We start from the raw sequence: 12,287 nt of genomic DNA on the forward strand, positions 1-12,287 counted from the left end.
CGGTTACTCTGTATGCGGGGTACTTTGTATGGATGAGAGGCCCAAGCCAGAGGGACATTTCTTTCTCCAAACCAGCTAGAGTCCGAGGTTCTAGAGCTAGACGTCCTGCATCAACTGACTATGAGGAAGGTGACGGGAGTGTGGCCCGTCCGGTGCTTGACTGTTCGGAATCCAAAGGAGGTTCTTCATCCTCCCGTCTTGGAAGGCTTGCAAGTTCCTTCTCCCGCCGCTTGGGCAAGGGGAAGATTGAAGATTGATTGCGGGAGGAGCCAGGGGATAGTACTCATGAAGGAAATAATGCCCTTGGTCCAAGTATGCATTTAATATTAAGTCTAATAAATGCGGTTCAGTATTAATAAGTTAATAATTCAGTGAGATCAAGTGAGCTGAATGCCTAGCTAGAGGCCGCTTCAGTTCAAGTGGAATTAATGATATTAATCCACAGCTTACTCTTGACTGAACCCGTAGGGTCACACAAATAGTACGTAAACGGATCAAGTATTTAATGGTATTAAATACTCCATCTATGGATATTCGGAATCGACCGATCTTGGTTTCAGTGGGAGCTGAGATCGTCAAAGGCAAGTAAATGTATACTCCGGAAACGATGATATTGCCGGAAACGAAAATATGAATCGTATCGGAAATATAAATATTATCCAAGTCGTAGATGTTGCCGGAAACGAAAACATGGTACGTATCGGAAAATATTATCGGAAATGGAAATATTTCCGGAATCAGAAATATTGCCGGAAACGGAAATATTGTCAGAATCGGAAATATTATCGGAATCGGAAAATAATTCCGGAAACGGAAGTATTAAATATTTGTTCGAAACGGAAATTAATTCCGGAATCGGAAATGTTAAATATTGTTCGTATTGAAAATGAATTCCGGAATCGGGAATTTAATCGGAAGCGTATCGTACGAATAAGCATCGGACGAGGCTTGCTAAGACGAAGGCCCAGCACGAAGCCAGGCCGTCGCCCAGCAAGCCGCATGCATCAGCACACGCCAAAGCCTCGCCCGACCTAGCGCAAGGCCAGGCCCAGCAGGCATAGCGCGCGCGCTCAGCCAATGGGCTGCGAGCATTGGGCCAAGGCGCTGTGCGCTCAGCGTGGGCCGCGAGGCATGCGCGCAGGCGTGCGGTGCTCGTGTGCGTGCTATATGAATCCTAAAGCTATCGGAATTCGTGCTATGATTAAAGCCTAATCCTAAAAGATAAAATTAATTATTTAGAGTCCTGAAAGGATTCAAATTAATTAATTAGTATTCTAACAGGATTCAAAATCCTTTTCCATGGTTCTATAAATATATGCCTAGGGTCATAAATTTACACACGAGTTTTTTAACAAGTATTCGTACAATAAAAGCTGTGATTTTTAAGCAGAAAAATCTGTCACATTACCTGCCCATATTAGCCGAAAATTATAGTACCTTAAGGGCGATTCTAGTTGGTCAATCTTAAGGTGGATCCGGACGTGATGTGGACTATCTACGGAGGGACGACACTTGGAGTCCTAAAGACTTGTTCTTGTTCGGTTCGGGCGCAGCTAGGGAGGGCACGCTACAAAGTGTATGCATCTGAATTATGCTAACTGATTATGTGTAAATAATATGTTTCCTGGCATTAAGGTTTTTCCGCATGATTTATGCTTTTCATATGTATCATAACCTAACAGTGGTATCACGAGCTTCTTATTATTTACATAATCTAAATTGCATGACATGGTTAAATTTTACAAATTTGCAAAGAATTAAAAGGTGTGATTAATTTTCGTAATTGTTAATTAATAGCAAATTGCGTTTATTTAATTATATGTACGCAGTTTTTCGGCGTTTATTCGTTACTCAACCAAATCGAGTGATTTTTGTGTCAATTCCGCATGTAAAAGGCATTCTAAAATTTTGACAAAAACACTATTTTTCAGCCGAACCCAGAATTCCCAAATTCGAAGCCTAACTATGACTTTTCGGAGGTTTTAGTTTTGCGAACGCAAAAGTTTGTAAATTTAAGATGTTAAATTGAATATTTGCGATTCTTGTTGATAAATCTTGAATTTTTGATTGACCTACTATATATGTTTAACAATTTTGAATGCCTAGACTTGTTAATTATACAACCTAATTTGTAATTATGATAAATTTGTTGAAATTCGAATAATTTAGAATTGATTTGATTTTCATAATTAATTAATAATTTAATTAAGTATCCATGATTAAAAACCACCACAAAAATTGTTAATTTGTGATCAATTTTAAATTTTTATGACCTAGATTTGAATCCATGTTAATCGGAAATTAATTCATTAATAAATTTTTGATTTTTCGCCTTAAAATTATGAAATTAATATGATTTATTAATTTGTCATTAATTTTAAATTAAAAAGTTTTAATTTTTATATAATTCGCTCAAAAAGTTGTACGCACAAAGCAAAGGAAGCTACGTGTTACCCTTAAGGGGTGTTGTTATTAGGTTATGATACATATGACAATTCATAAATCATGCGGAAAAACCATAAAGCCAGGAAAGCATATTATTTACACATAATCATTTAGCATAGTTTAGATGCATACACTTTGTTGCGTGCTTTCCCTAGCTGCGCCCGAACCGAACAAGAACAAGTCTTTAGGACTCCAAGTGTCTTCCCTCCGTAGATAGTCCACAGCACGTCCGGATCCGCCTTAAGCTTGACCAACTAGGATCACCCTTAAGGTACTTAGAATTTTCGGCTAATGTAGGCAATTGTATGACTGAATTTTTGCTCTCAAAAATCACTTTGAATACTTGAATACTCTATCCAAAATAATGACCCTAGGCCTTTATTTATAGAGGTATGGAAAGGGAATTGTAATCCTATTTGGATACGAATTAATTAAACTAGAATCCTAATAGAATTCTTATTTAATTAATTCATCCTTTTAGGTTTAGGAATTTAATCATATGTCGAAACCTGATAGCTTTAGGATTCGTATAGCACACAAACACACACACCCTCGCACAGCAGCCCACGAGGGGCGCCATGCGCGCGTGCGCAGCCCGCGAGCTCGCAGCCCATTGCCACGAGGCCCACACGCTGCCGCAGCGTTGGCGCGCGCTGGGCCTGCCTTGCGGTGGGCCTGGCGCAGCCTTGGCTGGTGCGTTGTGGCGCGCTGGCTTCCTGGGCGATGCCCCGGCTTCGTGCTGGGCCTTCGTCTGGCAGGCCTCGTCCGATGCTAATTCGTACGATACGCTTCCGATTAATTTCCCGATTCCGGAATTCATTTCTGATACGAACAATATTTAATATTTCCGATTCCGGAATTAATTTCCGTTTCGAACAAATATTTAAAATTTCCATTTCCGGAATTATTTTCCGATTCCGATAATATTTCCGATTCTGACAATATTTCCGTTTCCGGCAATATTTCCGATTCCGGCAATATTTACGACTTGGATAATATTTCCGATACGTACCATGTTTCAGTTTCCGGCAACATCTACGACTTGGATAATATTTATACTTCCGATACGATCCATATTTCCGTTTCCGGCAATATCATCGTTTCCGGAGCATTCATTTCTTGCCTGTGACGATCTCAGCTCCCACTGAAACCAAGATCTGTCGATTCCGAATATCCATAGATGGAGTATTTAATGCCATTAAATACTTGATCCGTTTACGTACCATTTGTGTGACCCTACGGGTTCAGTCAAGAGTAAGCTGTGGATTAATATCATTAATTCCACTTGAACTGAAGCGGCCTCTAGCTAGGCATTCAGCTCACTTGATCTCACTGAATTATTAACTTGTTAATTAATACTGAACCGCACTTATTAGACTTAACATAGAATGCATACTTGGACCAAGGGCATTATTTCCTTCAGTCTCCCACTTGTCCTTAGGGACAAGTGTGCATTTCCTAATTCCTTTGTCGCTCGATGCTTGCTCTTGAACATAAGGTAAGAGTTGTCATCCTTATTATGTCCAGAGGTGTTCCTCGGTTTCAGAGTTCAACTGATCAAATAGACAGATAATCATAGCCTATGATTCATCCGAGCACGGCCATGCATTTCACAGTTTCTAGCTCTCCGAGTGGCCTTGTACAACTTTTAAGCATCTCATCCCGATTTATGGGAGGACAATCCCAATCTTGCGATCTTGAGATTAGACTTCGTTTGATAGGTGATTACCTGAGCGTTGCCTTTATAGCCTCCTTTTACGGTGCGACGGTTGGTCAACGTCAAAGCAACCAGTTCTCAAACAAGTAATCTCAAATCACTCAGGTATTGAGGAATTAGTGTCTAATAATTTTAATGAAATTTACGTATGACAGATTTTCATCTCTTACAGTAAAGTTTCATAGGTCTTGTCCGATACTAGTCTTCCCAAAGTAAGTATCTATGCAAATGATTATGACATTGCCATGTCCACATAGTTCAAGAAACAGAACTACTAGTCATCTTGCATTCTAATCGTCTAACGTTTTCTATGCGTCCAATTTTATAGAAAACTCCGACTAGGGACCATTTTCAACCTTTGACATTCAAGTTCACTTGATAGACATTTCTTAGTCACGGGACTGGTCCTGACAGTCTATCTTGAATATATCGTCAAATTGAAGGGACTCATCATTTAATAAACCACAAATTAAACGGAAAAATGAATTCTTTTCATTTGTTGTGAATGATTAACCAATAATGTTTTACAAAGATTTAAACTCTAAAACTTTAAAACATTAAACAGGGATATCAAAGCCATTCTCCAATATGCTTGATTCCCATAGCTGCAGTGTGCGAGTTGTGCTTCGCCTGCGGCAGAGGTTTAGTCAATGGATCTGATATGTTGTCATCAGTTCCAATCTTGTTTATCTCGACTTCTTTTCTTTCAACGAACTCTCGTAGAAGGTGAAATCTACGGAGTACATGCTTGACTCTCTGGTGGTGTCTAGGCTCCTTTGCCTGTGCAATAGCTCCGTTATTATCACAATACAGGGCTATTGGTCCTTTAATGGAGGGGACTACACCAAGTTCACCTATGAACTTCCTTAGCCATATAGCTTCCTTTGCTGCTTCATGTGCAGCAATGTACTCCGCTTCAGTTGTAGAATCCGCAATGGTGCTTTGCTTAGCACTTTTCCAGCTTACTGCACCTCCGTTGAGGCAGAAGACAAACCCAGACTGTGATCTGAAATCATCTTTGTCGGTTTGGAAACTTGTGTCTGTATAGCCTTTAACAATTAATTCATCATCTCCACCATAGACCAGGAAGTCATCTTTGTGCCTTTTCAGGTACTTCAGAATATTCTTGGCAGCAGTCCAATGCGCCTCTCCTGGGTCTGACTAGTATCTGCTCGTAGCACTGAGTGCGTACGCAACATCCGGGCGTGTACATATCATAGCATACATTATTGAACCAATCAATGATGCATATGGAATCCCATTCATTCGTCTACGCTCATCAAGTGTTTTTGGGCACTAAGTCTTGCTTAGAGTTATTCCATGAGACATGGGTAGGTAGCCTCGCTTGGAGTCTGCCATCTTGAACCTATCAAGCACCTTATTGATATAAGTGCTTTGACTAAGTCCCATCATCCTTTTAGATCTATCTCTGTAAATCTTGATGCCCAATATGTACTGTGCTTCTCCTAGATCTTTCATCGGAAAACATTTCCCAAGTCAAATCTTGACAGAGTTCAACATAGGAATGTCATTTCCGATAAGTAATATGTCGTCGACATATAATACTAGGAAAGCAATTTTGCTCCCACTGACCTTCTTGTATACACAAGATTCGTCTGCGTTCTTGATGAAACCAAAGTCACTGACTGCTTCATCAAAACGTATATTCCAGCTCCTGGATGCCTGCTTCAATCCGTAGATTGACTTCTTTAGCTTGCATACCTTTTTAGCATTCTTTGGATCCTCAAAACCTTCAGGCTGTGTCATAAACACAGTTTCTGTTAAAACGCCGTTTAAGAAAGCAGTTTTGACATCCATCTGCCATATTTCGTAATCGTAATATGCAGCGATTGCTAACATTATCCGAATAGACTTTAGCATTGCAACTGGTGAAAAGGTTTCATCGTAATCCACACCGTGGACTTGCCTGTAACCTTTTGCAACCAATCTAGCTTTGAAAACTTCAAGTTTCCCATCTTTGTCCTTTTTCAGTTTGAAAACCCATTTGCTTCCAATGGCTTGGTAGCCATCTGGCAAATCGACCAAATCCCATACTTGGTTTTCAGACATGGAGTCTAATTTAGATTGCATGGCTTCTTGCCATTGCTTGGAGCTAGGCTCGTCATAGCTTGTTTGTAAGTCGCAGGTTCATCACTTTCAAGTAATAGAACGTCATAGCTCTCGTTTGTCAAAATACCTAAGTACCTTTCTGGTTGAGATCTATATTTTTGCGATCTACGCGGGGTAACATTTCTAGATTGACCATGATTCTCACCAGATTCTTCTAAAGATCTCGGAGTTTCATCCTGAATGTCATCTTGAGCATTCTCTAGAGTTTGTTGTTCGACTCGAATTTCTTCGAGGTCTACTTTTCTCCCACTTGTCATTTTGGAAATGTGATCTTTCTCCAAAAAGACACCATCTCGAGCAACAAACACCTTGTTCTCAGATGTATTGTAGAAGTAATACCCCTTTGTTTCCTTTGGATAGCCCACAAGGATACATTTGTCAGATTTTGGATGAAGTTTGTCTGAAATTAATCGTTTGACGTATACTTCACATCCCCAAATCTTAAGAAAAGACACATTTGGAGGCTTTCCAAACCATAACTCATATGGAGTCTTTTCGACAGCTTTAGACGGAGCTCTATTTATAGTGAGTGCAGCTGTATTTAGTGCATGTCCCCAAAATTCTAATGGAAGTTTGGCCTGACCCATCATTGACCTGACCATGTCTAGCAAGGTTATGTTCCTCCGTTCCGACACACCGTTCCATTGTGGTGTTCCAGGAGGAGTCAATTCTGATAGAATTCCACATTCTTTCAGATGGTCATCAAATTCATAGCTCAGATATTCACCGCCTCTGTCAGACCGCAGTGCCTTAATCTTCTTGCCTAATTGATTCTCTACTTCACTCTGAAATTCCTTGAATTTGTCAAAGGATTCAGACTTATGCTTCATTAGGTAGACATAACCATATCTACTGAAGTCATCAGTGAAAGTGATAAAGTAGCTGAAACCACCTCTAGCATTTGTACTCATTGGTCCACATACATCTGTATGGATTAAACCCAATAGTTCATTTGCTCTTTCTCCAACTATAGAGAAAGGTTGCTTTGTCATTTTTCCAAGTAAACATGATTCGCATTTACCATAATCCTCTAAGTCAAATGGTTCTAGAATTCCTTCCTTTTGAAGTCTTTCTAAGCGTTTCAAGTTTATATGGCCTAATCGACAATGCCACAGATAGGTGAGATTTTAATCATCCTTTTTGCCCTTTTTGGTATTTATGTTATATACTTGTTTGTCGTGATCTAATAAATAAAGTCCATTGACTAATCTAGCAGATCCATAAAACATCTCTTTAAAATAAAACGAACAACTATTGTCTTTTATTAAAAAGGAAAATCCCTTAGCATCTAAGCAAGAAACTGAAATGATGTTTTTAGTAACACTTGGAACATGGAAACACTCTTCCAGTTCCAAATCTAGCCCGGAGGGCAACGACAAATAATAAGTTCCTACAGCTAATGCAGCAATCCGTGCTCCATTGCCCACTCGTAGGTCGACTTCACCCTTGCTTAACTTTCTACTTCTTCTTAGTCCCTGTGGATTGGAACATAAGTGTGAGCCAAAACCTGTATCTAATACCCAAGAAGTTGAATTAGCAAGTATACAGTCTATAACGAAAATACCTGAAGATGGAACGATTGTTCCGTTCTTCTGATCTTCCTTTAGCTTCAAGCAATCTCTCTTCCAATGCCCCTTCTTCTTGCAGTAGAAGCATTCGAATTCAGAAGTGGGTTGACTGACCTTCCTCTTTACAGATTTGGCGCCAGTTTGCTTAGTTGGGCTGGCCTTGTTGCCACCTTTCTTAGCATTCCTCTTTTTTCCAGATTTCTTGAACTTGCCCCCACGCACCATAAGCACATCCTGCTTATCACTTTTGAGCGTCTTTTCAGCGGTCTTCAGCATACCGTGAAGCTCAGTGAGCGTTTTGTCCAGACTATTCATACTGTAGTTCAGTTTGAACTGATCATACCCGCTATGAAGAGAATGGAGGATGGTGTCTATAGCCATTTCCTGAGAAAATTGTTGATCCGGCCGACTCATATTCTCAATGAGTCCAATCATTTTGAGAACATGTGGACTTACGGGCTCGCCTTTCTTAAGCTTGGTCTCAAGAATTTGCCTATGAGTCTCGAATCTTTCGACTCGAGCCAGATCTTGGAACATGTTCTTCAACTCACTGATGATTGTGAAAGCATCTGAGTTGATGAACGTTTTCTGCAGATCTGCACTCATGGTGGGGAGCATTAGACATTTCACCTCCTTGTTGGCATCAATCCAACGATTGAGGGCTGCCTGAGTGACCCCGTCGCCTGCGGCTTCGGGCATCGCCTCTTCTAGGACATACTCCTATTCTTCCTGCATAAGAACTATTTGCAAGTTCCTTTGCCAGTCAAGGAAGTTTTTCCCGTTCAACTTCTCCTTTTCGAGAATTGATCGAATGTTGAATGAATTGTTGTTTGCCATATTTAAAACTACAATTGAAAAGAATAAACAAATAAATAACCATTCACAGTTTCTCTTAATAAACTTAAATTCTAGCATACATGCATAATTCAATGTTCATTAAGCATTTTATTCAAGTTATGTGTTCCGGCAGGTGTGAATAAAATGATTCCAAGATCCTAAAATCATTGAAGAACTAAGCACAGTTTGTCGACTTAATCCTAAAACATCTTAGGTAAGCAAAAGCCTTTTGCTAATAGTCTAGAAACTATTCTTGGTTGATAGGTACGTCTAAGAACTTATTAGGTAAACCTATCGATTTTGCCATGACATAAAAGGACTCCCTACTTATATCGTTGAGTTTCACCAAAACTAACATGTACTCACAATTATTTGTGTACCTTGCCCCTTTAGGACCAATAAGTAACACCTCGCTGAGCGAAAACTATTACTAGATTGATGTAAAGGATATCCAAGCAAGTGTATATTTTGGCATGGCACCTTTTAACTCAATTTTTAAGTTTGGAATTTAAGGCTCTCACTATGTTGGTTAGATTTTAAGTGAACTAAAATCCTTAATCATGCAACATAATCAAGCTTTTGATCTCATGCATTTTAAGACATATTTAAAAGCAATAAATAACTTAAAACATGCATAAGATAAATGTGATCTAGTATGGCCCGACTTCATCTTGAAGTTTTAACTTCAAAGTCCGTCTTGAAAATCTCCGTGGGAGGCACCATTTTCTTCAAATAGGATAAGCTATAATTAAAAACTAATTACAACTATTTGATGGTACGCAGACCATATTTGAATTGAAAAACAACTTTGGTACTTTAGACCAATTACATTCAAATTAATGGTACGCAGACCATATTTTCTATCCTATTTGGGCCATACAAGTCACTTCATAACCTGCAAAACAGTACATGTACAATATATACCATTCACCCATTCATTATCATGAATGGCCCACATAGCTGGTTAGTAAAACACATTATGCATCACATAAACATTTGCAGCAATTAATCAAGGGCACCAATAATCTACAAATTATTCAGTCCTTATTAATTCTAATCAAGTTGTTTTAACCTTAAGGATTTGTAGACCTAATCAATAGTTTATGACTAAAAAGGGCTCCCACTTAAATCAATAAATTCATATGATTTACTAATTTTAAAAATAAAAATGTATTTCTAGTCTAACCGGAAACATACAAATTTAATTAAAATTTAAAGCTCATACAAATTTATAATTGAATCCAAAAAGTTTAATTTAATTTCAGTCGTATTTAAATTAATTCATGATTTTAATTTTAGTAAAATAATTAGAATAAATAAAATTTATTATAATTACAATATTCAAAATTAAAATCCAAGAAAATAATTTAAATTATTAATTTTAAAATTAATTAAAATTACGTAAACTGAAAATTTCAAATTAAAATTTTAAAACGATCTAATCGCAACGCAACAATCAAACGCAACGCACGCCCATGGGCCACACGCACACAGCCATCGCTGGCCATGTGCGCGCAGCCCATGCGCTGCGTCGCATCGCTGCTGCTCACCATCGCAAGGCATCACGCGAGCTGGTGCTCGCTGCGCGAGCCAGCGCTCGACGCAACAAGCATGCTGCCGCAGCCCATCGCTGGGCGCAGCGCTCATCGCACGTCGCAACAAGCAAGCTGCTCGCCATGGCTGGGCGCAGCGCTCGTCGCACGTCGCAACAAGCACGCTGCACGCCATCGCTGGGCGTAGCGCTCGTCGCATGTCGCAACAAGCACGCTGCACGCCATCGCTGGGCGCAGCGCTCGTCGCACGCACACTAGCGCTCGCTGCGCGCGAGGCTCCGCGTGCTTGCGCGAGGCAGTGCGCGCTGTGGCGCAGCTCGCTTGCTGCCCACACGCGACTGCTCGTGCTCCCTTGCTCGTCGTCACATGCCCGCACTATAAAACACCCCTTAAGGGTAACACGTAGCGTCCATTGCTTTGTGCGTGCAAGTTATATGAGCGAATCGCATAAAAATTTAAAATTTATATTCAAAATTAATGACAAATTAATAAATAATATTAATTTCATAATTTTAGGGCGAAAAATCGAAAATTTATTATTTAATTGATTTCCGATTAACATGGATTCAAGTCTAGGTCATAAAAATTTAAAATTTAACATAAATTTACAATTTTTATGGTGGTTTTTAATCATAGGTATCTAATTAAATTATAACTAATTATGAAAATCAAATTAATTCTAAATTATTCCAATTTTCAACAAATTAATCATAATTACAAATTAGATTTGCATAATTAACAAGGCTAGGCATTCAAACTTGTTAAACATATACAGTAGGTCAATTAAAAATTCAAGATTTATCAACAAGAATCGCAAATATTTAATTTAACATCTTAAATTTACGAAATTTTGCATTCGAAAAACTAAAACCTCCGGAAAGTCATAGTTAGGCTTCGAATTTGAGAATTCTGGGTTCGGCCAAAAAATAATATTATTTTTGTCAAAATTTTAGAATGCCTTTTACATGCGGAATAGACACAAAAATCACTCGATTTGGATGAGTAACGAAGAAACTGTCGAAAAACTGCGTACGTATAATTAAATAAACGCAATTTGCAATTAATTAACAATTACGAAAATTAATCACCCCTTTTAATTCTTGAAAATTTGTTATATTTAACCATGTTCATGCAATTTAGATTATGAAAATAATAAGAGGCTCGTGATACCACTATTAGGTTATGATACATATGACAATTCATAATCATGCGGAAAAAACATAAAGCCAGGAAAGCATATTATTTACACATAATCATTTAGCATAGTTTAGATGCATACACTTTGTTGCGTGCCTTCCCTAGCTGCGCCCGAACCGAACAAGAACAAGTCTTTAGGACTCCAAGTGTCGTCCCTCCGTAGATAGTCCACAGCACGTCCGGATCCGCCTTAAGCTTGACCAACTAGGATCGCCCTTAAGGTACTTAGAATTTTCGGCTAATGTAGGCAATTGTATGACTGAATTTTTGCTCTCAAAAATCACTTTGAATACTTGAATACTCTATCCAAAATAATGACCCTAGGCCTTTATTTATAGAGGTATGGAAAGGGAATTGTAATCCTATTAGGATACGAATTAATTAAACTAGAATCCTAATAGAATTCTTATTTAATTAATTCATCCTTTTAGGTTTAGGAATTTAATCATATGTCGAAACCTGATAGCTTTAGGATTCGTATAGCACACAAACACACACACGCACGCACAGCAGCCCACGAGGGGCGCCATGCGCGCGTGCGCAGCCCGCGAGCTCGCAGCCCATTGCCACGAGGCCCACACGCTACCGCAGCGTTGGCGCGCGCTGGGCCTGCCTTGCGGTGGGCCTGGCGCAGCCTTGGCTGGTGCGTTGTAGCGCGCTGGCTTGCTGGGCGATGGCCCGGCTTCGTGCTGGGCCTTCGTCTGGCAGGCCTCGTCCGATGCTTATTCGTACGATACGCTTCCGATTAATTTCCCGATTCCGGAATTCATTTCCGAATACGAAAAATATTTAATATTTCCGATTCCGGAATTAATTTCCGTTTCGAACAAATACTTAATA

Source organism: Spinacia oleracea, chromosome 1, assembly GCF_020520425.1.
Source record: "Spinacia oleracea cultivar Varoflay chromosome 1, BTI_SOV_V1, whole genome shotgun sequence".
Taxonomy (NCBI): domain Eukaryota; kingdom Viridiplantae; phylum Streptophyta; class Magnoliopsida; order Caryophyllales; family Amaranthaceae; genus Spinacia; species Spinacia oleracea.